The 11,832-nt window shown below is 41.5% G+C and overlaps 1 long non-coding RNA gene across 1 annotated transcript; it reads right to left on the reverse strand.

Annotated features, from left to right (window-relative positions):
- Positions 1 to 7,380: 7,380 nt before the first annotated feature.
- LOC4332091 (uncharacterized) lies at positions 7,381 to 9,226 on the reverse strand. Its single transcript, XR_001544175.3, has 2 exons — positions 8,696 to 9,226; positions 7,381 to 8,589 (listed from the first exon to the last, which is right to left on the reverse strand). It is a non-coding gene; the product is annotated as an uncharacterized lncRNA (long non-coding RNA).
- Between the last annotated feature and the right edge of the window lie 2,606 nt (positions 9,227 to 11,832).

Below are 11,832 nucleotides of genomic sequence, written 5' to 3' on the forward strand. Positions count from 1 at the left end.
TAGCCGTGCTTATCCCTGAAGCCGCTTTCGTCTCTCCTGACAGTATCCGGAGACACCGTAGGGGACTAGCCGTGCTTATCCCTGAAGTCGATATCCGGCGTCTTGTCTTGGCTTATGTTGGCTTGTATGTTGTGGCTTCTGTTGTTCCGTCTCCACTCTCCTCTTAGGAGGTCTTATATTTATACCCATAGGTGTCCCCTTGTCCAAGTAGAACTAGGGAAACCAATATGGATACAATCCGAGTAGTCCTTGTCGTTTTCATGTGGAACTCTATTCATCCTTCCTTATGCGGAACTCCTCTTATATCTGAAGGTTGTTTCCGTATAAGAGTATGTGGTGGGTCCTGTCGAGATTTAGTCAACTACTATTAGGTATGTGGTATCTATAACACTGACATATTTTCCATCGCAAAACTAATAATAAGTAGTACAACATTGATGCTAAATAATTAGATTATTTAAGTATCAAAGCTAAGCAACTCAAAGTCAAAACCGATGATTAACAGATGAAGTATTAAATATATTTTTTTGCGGGAATGAAGTATTAAATTTTGACTTAGGTATTATTATATATGTTAAGTTTCAAGTTATCATGCATGTAACATCATGTACGTTTTCACGAAAATGCTCACACCCGCACGACCGGCGGGGTGGAGAAAAATCGGACGTTGTCTACCACTACAGTATGCAAAGAATCTTTTCTTTTCTTATTTATTCAAAAGATTTTTTTATCGTAAACTATTTATCTAATCTACGATCTGATTGCACCACTAAATTCGTTACAATTAAATCTTTACAATAAGACCACACATGATTATATTTCGACAAAATTTTTATTGATTTTTTTAATGTTGCATGTGGTCACTTATGTTTCAACTAGTAGTTTTACAATGTTTCAGCTAGTGTACTCATGATGTTTCACTGTGTACGGATCAAATGTTGCAGTGGAACGTGCCGTTGCAATAAATCACCCACATATTTTGGAAACCCTCTATTAAGGGAATTTTGTTTATTTTTTGTTCCACAAAAAATGTTTCACCTAATGCACTCACAATGTTCTACTATGTATAGATCTAATGTTGCAGTGAACTGAAATATATCATTGCAACAAAAAACCCACATATTTTGGAAACCTTCTATTAAGGAAATTCGTTTCATTTTTTGTTTCACCGAAAAATGTTACATCTAGTGTACTTATAATGTTTCACTATGTATAGATGTAATATTGAAGTGAACTGAACATTCTTCCGCTATTTGCTGAAACATTGTTTTTATATAAGGTGAAACAACACCAGATTTAAACGAGTGAAACATTTTCGAGAAACAATTCCGATATATCTGGTGGAACATCGTGCAACATTTAAAAATATTTCAATAATAAGCTAATTTTTTTTCATCGGAATATATCCATGTGTGGTCTTGTTTTGAAGATTTAATTGCAACGAATTTAATGGTGTAATCGAATCATAATTTGGATAAGTAATTTAAAAAAATTAGTTTAAAAGTAGTTTTGTATGTAAATCGAACGCTGACGTCAGTGTCCGATTTTTTCCTAAAGCATCGAACGTCCGACGCGTACCCTCTCCATGTTTTCATCTGCAAAAAGTGTACAAATGAGTATTAATTGGCACGTGTCTGAGTCTCAGTGCCCATGCATGTTCCGCTTGTTTTAATTCAGTTATTTTCGATAGGCAACAAACAAATGCAACTTTTATATGCACAAGAAAAGGATACAGCTGCCGAACGCACACCAACACCAACAGCTCACACGGTTGGGACGTGTTGTCACGTTGAGGCGCCGTTGGGCACGGGTGGCATCACTCCACCCGTGGGTGGGCAGGTTTCACCCGGATCGAGCCGTACGCGGACACGCATGGCGTCGACCTCACCACTGCAAATGCGTGCGGTTAGTCCACCGGTGGCGGCCTCACATCACATGGCTCGCTCTCGGTCTCAGCCAATAAGCCAAACGACAACGAGGCAGGCGGCGGCTGGAAAAGCAAAGCGCCTCCCTGGCCGCGCCGTACATGATTCGAGCGCGTGCGCGGCGTCGCGAACTGGCTGGCCGGACGTGCCCGGATGAGATAGCGCACGCGCCAACGTGCATATGCCTACACGCCGCGCGTGCGGTCTGGGACGAGTTTCGGTGCGTGAGATGACGGACGATGTTCGGTTGCGGACTGGCGGCGATGGATGACGCCACGCGACGCACCGCGCAGCGGCTGGCCGTTTTTCGGTTAATCTATAGTAGCTGAGCTGGGTGGTAGTACAAAATTATATATTTTTTAATATAATTTTACTTAAAATTAAAATTTATTAAATAGTTACCTTGTTGTCTTAAGATTTTGAAAGACCAAACATATATATTAACCATTTCATTATTAATCTTACAATTATTATTCTGTTTTATAATCCGATCACACTATTGTATTCGTTATAATTAAATCTTTTCGACAAGATGTCATATGACTATATTCTACTTAAAGAAAAATATATCTTTCAACAGTTAAAATTTAATGTTGCATGCGTGATAATGTGGCTACTCCCTCTCTCTCATATTACATGCATGTAGTAATTTTTAAAATAAATTTTCTTCTAAACTATTTATCCAATCTACGGTATGATCGCACCATTATGTTTGTTGTAATTAAATCTTTACAACAATATATAACATGATTATATTTTGATGAAAGTAATACATATGTTTTAACATATGTTTTCATTTCATAAACTTTTTAAATAATTCATTTGCTATTTTTTTCAGCATGTATAACTTAATGTTTCACCCATGATCCATTAAAAATTTAATCAACCATTTATTTCAAGGACAACTGTGTTATTGCCCCTATTTTATGTTGCAATTATGATTTTACCCTTCTTTTTTAGATTGGTGTTTTTACCTTTACTTTTTGCTAAGAAAGCTTCAGTTTGCCCCAATTCTAAATGGTTGTTAGGTGGCCCAGATTTGTGAGATAAAATAAAAGAGAAAAATATTAACGAAGTGCAAAAGGACTATTGTACCCCCAACACAGTATTCGTTCAGCCGTTCCCATTCAAATATTCCTATCCAAGTCCTGTGTAGAACTCGAGCAGTTAGCGGCTGAGGCTGGGGGTAGGCGGGTAGCTGGCGGCGGCTCTGGCACAGCGCCACGGGAAGACAACAGCGGGCTACGGCGAGCCAGCAACAGCTACGGCGCAACACACGGGAAGGCGGCAGATCTTGCGCATCACCACGGGAAGGCTGCGGCGAGCGGCCGGCGGCAGCGCTCCGGCGCAGCATTACAGGCAGTTGAGCAGTGAGCAGCATGGCGTGGCACGACGGCAACAACGACACATATACGGCGGGCAGTTCGTCCACAAAGACGAACGATGCCGTTGCTGCTTGATTTTCCTTTTGTTTTTTCCCATCTCATAGTATTTGTGACTTGCGAGGAATTTATGTAAATATTAGTGCTGAAGTTTCGCAACCATTCGAATTATGTGAAAATGCTATCAAAATTCTATGAAATTTTGGGATACAAATTCTAAAATACATGTCTTTTTACAGTTGAATTCACACACCGGGCAAATTGAATTTTCGTTTGAAAAAAGTAGGGATGAAAACACAAATCCTAAAAAAAAAGGTAAAATCATAATTGAAATACAGAATAAAGGTAAGAACCCGTTTGTTTCAGAATTCATGCAACCTGCTGTAAACTTGTGTGTCGGGGGCCTTGCAGGCTTGCAGCTACGGTAGATGGAATGATGAGTTCGGTCAATATTTTTTTCTTTCACAAAGCTAACATGTCAGGGTAATCAGATGTTACCGTGTAACACGTCTAATTAATAATCTAAAAAAGAATATAGATAATACACCTGATCGTGAGTGATGTTCACCCTTGCGGCCTTACCTAGTTACCTTCATTAATGCCTAAAATGATTCCGAAACAAGTTATTCTCCATGCCATCCGTAGGCTACAGGTTCCCTTTATAGTCGACTAGATTCATTGCAGAACGAACATATAAATTCCTTCCATTGTATATATGTTGTACATCTAAAATAAACTCACGGCTTTTATGTACATATTTGAGGGCACAATTTCATGTGCTGGTAGCCTGGTAACGTGGTAGCATAGTACGTACCATGTGAAATTGAGTACGAGGACGTGAAATTGAGCAAGTTCACTTTAGGTACCTCAATTTATCTCTCAGTCTGAAATTCATCCCTAAACTAAAATGACAGGTATAGCAGGTCTTTCAATTTACAAAACCGGATCAACCGAGATCCTAGGTAGTATTATCACCAATTTTAACTGATTGACAAGCTGGGCTCACATGTCAGTGGATAACATTTCCCGGCGCCATCCTCCGTGTTCATCGTCGCGTCGATCTCGTCGGCCAGATGACGACGCACGCAGCAGCTGTGGCTCTGTGGTCGGTCACCGTTAGGGAAGGAGGAGGTGGTGGTCACGGCAGCGGCCATGCCGGAGCCGGCCACGGCCACGGCGGCGGACATGGCAGCAGCCACGGCAGGCCGGACCCATCAGAGCACCACCCGGGCAAGCGCAGCGCGGCGCCCGGTGTCGGGCAGCCTCCTGCGCCGCTGTCGCTCTGCTTCCCCTCTGAATGAATCCTGACCCGAACCGCACCGCACCCAATTTCAAATCTTGAATTTAAATCGATTGATCTTGTTGTGTACATAGAATGAAATGAATCCAAAGGAATTTTTTGCGAACGCAGAATCCAAAGGAATCATAGAGAATCCGCCCGATTCGGGATTTCCGGTGAGATTTTCCCGCATCTTCAATCTGCAATCTATGTGTTCTTTCCAAGAAATCAAGGTTTTTTCTTGGATACGTTCATAGAATCGAATAATGCATTGCTAAACCTAAAAGGGTTCAAAAAAAACGTAGTCAGCTTTCAAGTCGCATTTAAATACGTAGCTACGGCCAACCTGCGAAACCGAGACAAATTCAAGAGAAAATTCCTGTGTACCCTTAAAAATTCACCTAATCCCTTATACGTCCTTGAATTTTACTTATTTTCTTATATACCCATGAATTTTAGTTTGGATCTCTTCCATGCCTTTTTCCGCTAGTTGACTATTAGTTAACCGTTAAATTTTTAATGAAAAAAACCCATTTTACCCTCTGCTATGAAAAAACATATAAAATAATAGAGTAGAAATTTGTTAGATGGGACTATTATATTTATGAGTTAGTTATGCACCATATTATTTGCGATAAATATACTTTTAGATATAACATAAAAAATAGTACTTACTTATTAGTTATTAAAAGTTTTCTATGTAGCACATTAGTATATTTTTCTTATACGACAAATTTGTTGTATTACTGTCAAAACACATATGCTACATAAAAAAAAGTTTTAATAACTAATAAATAAGTACTACTCCGTTTCACAATGTAAGTCATAAAACTTACATTGTGAAACGGAGGGAGTATTAATTTTTTATATGATATCTAAAAGTAAATTTGTCATAAATAATATTGTGCATAACAAACTCATAAATATAATAGTTTCATCAAATAAATTTCTACACTCCAACAATCTACTCCATTAGTTTATTATGTTTCTTAATAGTAAAGGATAAAATAGATATTTTCATAAGAATTTAATGATCAACTAGGAAAAATGGCATAAAAAGGATCCATGTAAGTAAATGAGCAAAGAATGGATTAGGTGAACTTTTATGGATACATAGGGAGTTTTCTCCAAATTCAATGATCACGAAACCATGGCTCCTGCTCCTCATCTTCTTCCTCCTAGCCGTGTTCTTGCAACGGGTGATTCTTCTATTAACGGGCAAGCGATTCATTTCATCCTCTCCGTTGACTCTCTCTGCTCGTGATTAGATTGATCTGATCTTAGTGGTGTTCTTATCCTCTCTTCCTACAAAGTTATAATCCATTAATTACTAAAGCTTAACATGTAAAGATGACACATCATCGTTCACTAACAATCATTAAATTTAAACATCATGCAAACATGCTATATTAACTATAATTTTATAATTTATTAAATTTTAGATCTTTTAAAATGCAAGCATGTTAAATTATTATCCCACATAATTCACATAATATTTTTATATATATCTTGATTGTTTTTTTATATTATACTATGTACATATATAGTTCATCATCACTTAGTTCTCTCTTCTCTCATTAAGTCATATCACATCAATTGTTTTTAGTGCTTAAATAAAATCTATGGTCCAAATTAGATTCGTCTCATGAATTAGTCCAAGATTATGTATGGGTTTTATTAATAGTCTACGTTTAATATTTATAATTAGAACATCCGATGTGATAGAGACTTAAAAGTAAGTTTCAGTCCCATCTAAACAGGGTCAACCAGCCCGGCACCACCCTTCTTGTGACCCCTCTGTCACGAATCTCCAAGCAGTCAGACGGTAAGGATGGTGGGTACTTATGTACCCGAGCTCAAATCTATGTTATATATATATATATATATATATATATAGATTAATCATCTAAAGGCTAAAAATTATCGAGATGATATGGATTAATAAGAGAAGAAAAAGAGAGATAATTTGGACCATAGATTTTATTTAAGCACTAAAAACAATTGATGTGATATGACTTAATGAGAGAAGAGAGAACTAAGTGATGATGAACTATATATGTACATAGTATAATATAAAAAAACAATCAAGATATATATAAAAATATTATGTGAATTATGTGGGATAATAATTTAACATGCTTGCATTTTAAAAGATCTAAAATTTAATAAATTATAAAATTATAGTTAATATAGCATGTTTGCATGATGTTTAAATTTAATGATTGTTAGTGAACGACTATTGAGCCTAATTAATCCATGATTAGCCTATGTGATGCTACAGTAAACATTATCTAATTATGGATTAATTAGGCTTAAAAATATGTCTCGCAAATTAGTTTTTATTTATGTAATTAGTTTTATAAGTATAGTATTCTGGCAGGGAGGGTTAAATGTAGAGCATGGAGTAACCCGTACTATTGCTACACAGGGACCGAGAGCAAGAATCCCGGATTTGGCCTTTTGCTGTGTGAGGAAGCGTCTTACTTATTAAAACCACTCTTGGCGCAGGCTCTTCTCATTCACCAAATTAAAATGACATTTACAAAATAAAATATCGATCTATTATATATACACACGCTGAATTTTTTTTTTGTTGAAATGATATATCTCTATTCACCAAAAATGATATTTACAAAATGAAGTATCAATCTATTATATATTTTGACTTTGTTTTTACAGGCATGATGAGAACAGATGGGTGGATGGCAACCCAAATTTAAAGGGCAAAACTAGATAATAAGGATTTCAGTAAAAGTACTAATTGATCCATGGCAAAAGATTACAAGAACTCGTGTGAAATCAAAATAACCGGAAGATATATTATAGAACGGAACATAAGGAAGGCAATAACCTTCTCGAGAAACATGAGAAGAAGGTAGCAGTAGCACCCAGCAACAGGCCAACAGCTAGCCTTCGAGAACTGGAACTGGAAAGAAAAAAAACAGTAAATTGCATCTTGGGCTATTTTTTCTTACCTGTACTGTAACTTAGACCAGTGAAAAAGTAAACTTTTCACTTTGAACCGGGTATGTTTACACAATGTTTCAATTTAGACTCTCTTCTTCTTCCTCCAACTCCCTTTCTTCCTCTCTTTTCTCCGTACAGCTCAAGGTCTCTTTCTCGATCAGGTGCAGTGCATGAAAAGGCAAGAAGCAAAACCTTTCACAGGGTAGCCACCCGCCGAAGTTGATTTCGAGCTCAAATGCAGGCGGCACTACGAAGGCGGAGCTTGAGCGCTGCAAAACTTGTTGAAGCTCGAGCGACACATGTGGAAATTTAGCGCAGGCGTGCAGCATAACATGTAGCACTAGCTGAGGTCGAGCATGAGCTTGAGAGCGTGGCTATCTGCTACTTGACTTAGTTCTTATCGTCAGTTCAGAAAGTAGCAGCAACTGTCTGCCATTGCCGGCCAGCTTCTTCGTATGCTAGTTGCTACCAGTAGGAATACTTGTTGTGCACCTTCCGCTGTCCTTGAAATTAAGCCACAAGCACTAGGTAGTCGAGATTGAAAATGCAAACTACCCTTTGAATTCTTTGGAAGATTTTACAGATTGAAGGGGAGATTGGGGGAAGAGAGTTGGAGGAAGAAGAAGGGAGTCCAAATTGAAACATCATGTAAAGATACTTTGCCCAAATTGAAAAATTTAGCTTTAGCCTAGTCCAAATTGTAACAATGGTAATCAAAGGTGGCTCAAAGTTCAATTCACTAAAAAAAATGCAGCAAGCGAAATACAAAGAGCATGCACATGAACTGGGATTTTTTTTTCTCAAGATCAACCAAATAATTTTTCACATCAAGGCAGGACCTTCCATGACTGTTTCCTCGCCAGAGAGAGGGGAGAGAGAGATCGGGAGGAACATGCAGTGGCGAAGGATGAGGTAGCTGCAGAAATCCTCCATGTCGGCCTACTCTCATGGGGGATGCGATTCCGAAATTATGTGCGCACCGCTGGTTCCGCAACAGCTTTATCTGCCGGATGCCCAGATCATCAGCTTCAGCGCTCTTCGCACACATCATAAAAAAACAAATCAAATAATGGAAATAAAATTAAGGAAAAAACCAAATCGACCAAGAACACCCGATTCCCAAAAATCCAAAGAAAACTCACTACTTGGGGGCAGCGGAAGCAGCCACCGCCGGGCTGCGCTGTCCTCGGTCCTCGTCAACCCAGTGCCTCCTCCCTACCTCGCTGAGACATGGATCGAGACTAGCAGCTACGCTGCGCTGGCGACATCACATCGCCATGGACATCCACACGAATTATCCAGCGCTAGGAGGAACAGGGCCGTCCGATCTATCGCCTAGGAGGCGGAGGGCTGCCGGATTTGGTGGCCGTGGACCCTTCCCGCGCTGACCCACGCACCATGTCGCTGCTCACCTTCCTACTCCCACTCCTCTCACTCCTTCTCGACGCCGACGCGCGCCATAGCTTCAAGATCCGGCGCGGGGTGGACCAAGGAGTCTCGAGCCAGTCCTTGTGGTGGAGTCAAGCTCGAGTGGTCAGGCGGAAGCTTGCCGCCCCTCACCGGACAAGCTCGCCGCCGGTCCATCGTCCACGAGCGAGGGCACAGCCCGAGTAGTACTAGAAGGGCATTTCGGGTAAAACTACAGTACCATTGTGTACCCACCGTCCAATCCCACCAGCTCCTATTAGGTGAAAGAGCTACTTTTGATAGAGCAGATACACTTCACTAGGGGTAAATGTACCATGCTTTAAGATTCGTGTGCACACGTGTAGGGTGCAGATCGTGGGTGCATATGAACCCAGGTGCAGATTATCCAACTCCTATAAATAATTACTGCCTCATGTTATAAGTTAAATTTTAACTGCATGCTATGTACCTGGTGGGGAGCAAGGTGAGTGGGTTAGAGGCTGTATCAGGTGTTATTTAATACGTAGCACCTTATAACTTATAAGATGAGGCAGTAATTATTTTACTCAGCCTTCACTAGGAGTGGTGTACAGGCAAATTAGAGGAGAGATGATCCAGTGATTTTTTTACTTGCCGTACAATTTTTTTACTCATTAAGCGTTCACATCACCAGACGAGTAACTTTTTAACTCGGGACAAATGGGATGGGAAAAGCCTTTGCAGGCGGTGGTAGTAGTAAAAGCGGTCCATGAGGATGCGGCACATGAGAAAGGCGAGAAATCCGAAGTTGGACCCAGAAAAAACTAAAAGCCAGGAAGGCGAGCGCTGAGAGGCGCGCTACTTCCTTCGTAGCGCCACCATGTGCGCGCGCATATATATATATATATATATATATATATATATATATATATATATATATATATATATATATATATATATATATATATATATATATATATATATATATATATATATATATATATATATATATATATATATATATATATATATATATATATATATAAAATATTTACAAATAGGGAGAGAAATAGAATTTACAAAGTTATTACATCACCGTGTATATCCATGATTTCCAAATAAGTCTTTCTACTTTCAAATAGGCCCAAACTATCTCAATATTTTTCTTCTTTCATAAAATCATATCACCTTACTTTTACATTTAATCATCATTCTATATACTATTAAAATTAAATTATCATAAACCACGTTAACTTACGTAATCTTATGTTATGTACCTATGTTACACATTGTTTTTACTTATTGTTATCATACTAAGCTCCCGCAACAATGCGCGGAGTTTCATCTAGTTGTCTTGATGCGTATGTACCAGCAGGAGCTAAGGAGACGACGACGAAAACGTTGGTTGGCGGGCAGCCGACGTCCAGAACGATTGGGAAGAGGGAGAAGGGGAGAGAGAGAGGAGAATGAAAGTGCTACCCACTGACATGTGGGGCCCACGTGGGTCCCATGCTAAGTCAGCTTGTCACGTCAGTTAAAACCTTACACAATACTACCTAGATCTCAGGTGATCCAGTTTTATAAATTGAGAGATCGGTTATATCTGATAATTTGGTTTAGCAATGAATTTCTGACTCGGTGACAAATTAAGGGATCTAATGTGAACCGACTCCATTTTAAATCGAGTGACCAATCGTAGAGTCCCTCCGTTCCGTTGTTTCGTGAGGCGTGCACTCGTACTCGGTGCCGAAAGCGTCCGCTCGGCCACATTTAACCCACCACAGCACCACGGCCTAAAGAAACTATTTTGACTTCCGTCGGCCCAGCACTCAAGTTAATTAACGATTTACCGCTCGCTGCGCGGAAAGGAATAAAGTCCATCAGAGGTCCCTCAACTTGTCAATGAATCTGATTTTCATCCCTCAAACGGAAAACCAGACACAACGAGTCCCTCAACTATCAAAACCGGCGCAGATTAGGTCCCTTAGCGGTTTTAAGGGTGGTTTTGGCAGACGTGGCGTCTACGTGGCCAATTGGACTCGGTCTTCGTCTGACGTGGCATTGACGTGGCGCTTACGTGACAATTCGATCGGAAAAAATAATAAAACCCGTGGGACCCACATGTCAGTTTCACATTAAAAAAAGGTGGGACCCATGTGGGGCCCACATGTCATACTCACAGCCTTCCTCTTCTTCCTCCTCTCTCCATCTCTCTCCCCTCTCCTCCCTCCTCTCGCAGTCTCGCCAGCCGGCGGAGATAACGACGGCCTGGAGAGGCGTGACCTCCTCCGCTTCCGCCCCCTCGAGCCTATCGCCGGCGGCCGCTGGGAAATAAGCAGCACACGAGCGTCAGCCGGAGGGAGGAGAGGAGCGGTGCGCAGGCGCGGGCGTGGGCACCGGCCGGAGGAAGGAGAGGAGCGGCGCGTGTGCTCGGCCGGCGGAAGTATAGGAGCCACGGGCGGAGGCCAAGGGGAGCGGGAGAAATCCGCGACGCGCTCCGCGTCCACATGCTCTGTCACGGCGCCCCGCGCCCCCACCGATTCACCACCTACCTCGTCACGCGCGTCAACCACTGCCTCCCCCACTCGCCACCAACGCCTCCTCATCCTCGAGGGCGATGGCGGGCTCGAGAGGCTCCTCGACCTCCTCGACGCGGCTGACGCCGGCGTCGATGCGCGGGCGGCGCTTGAGCGCGACGACGGCCCGGTCTTCGAGGCCGTAGAGACGGACGCGGAGCACGGCGGTGGCGGCGCAGAGGGGGGGCGCGGCGGTGGTGCGGCGGAGGCGGGGCGCGAGGAAGGAGGAGAGGCGGCGGTGCGCGGTGGAGGCGGGGCACGAGGAATGAGGAGAGGCGACGGTGCGCAGCGGCGTCGGGGAGACGGAGCTTGATCTC

The sequence above is a fragment of the Oryza sativa genome, chromosome 3 (genome assembly GCF_034140825.1).
Source record: "Oryza sativa Japonica Group chromosome 3, ASM3414082v1".
In the NCBI taxonomy this organism is placed as follows: domain Eukaryota; kingdom Viridiplantae; phylum Streptophyta; class Magnoliopsida; order Poales; family Poaceae; genus Oryza; species Oryza sativa.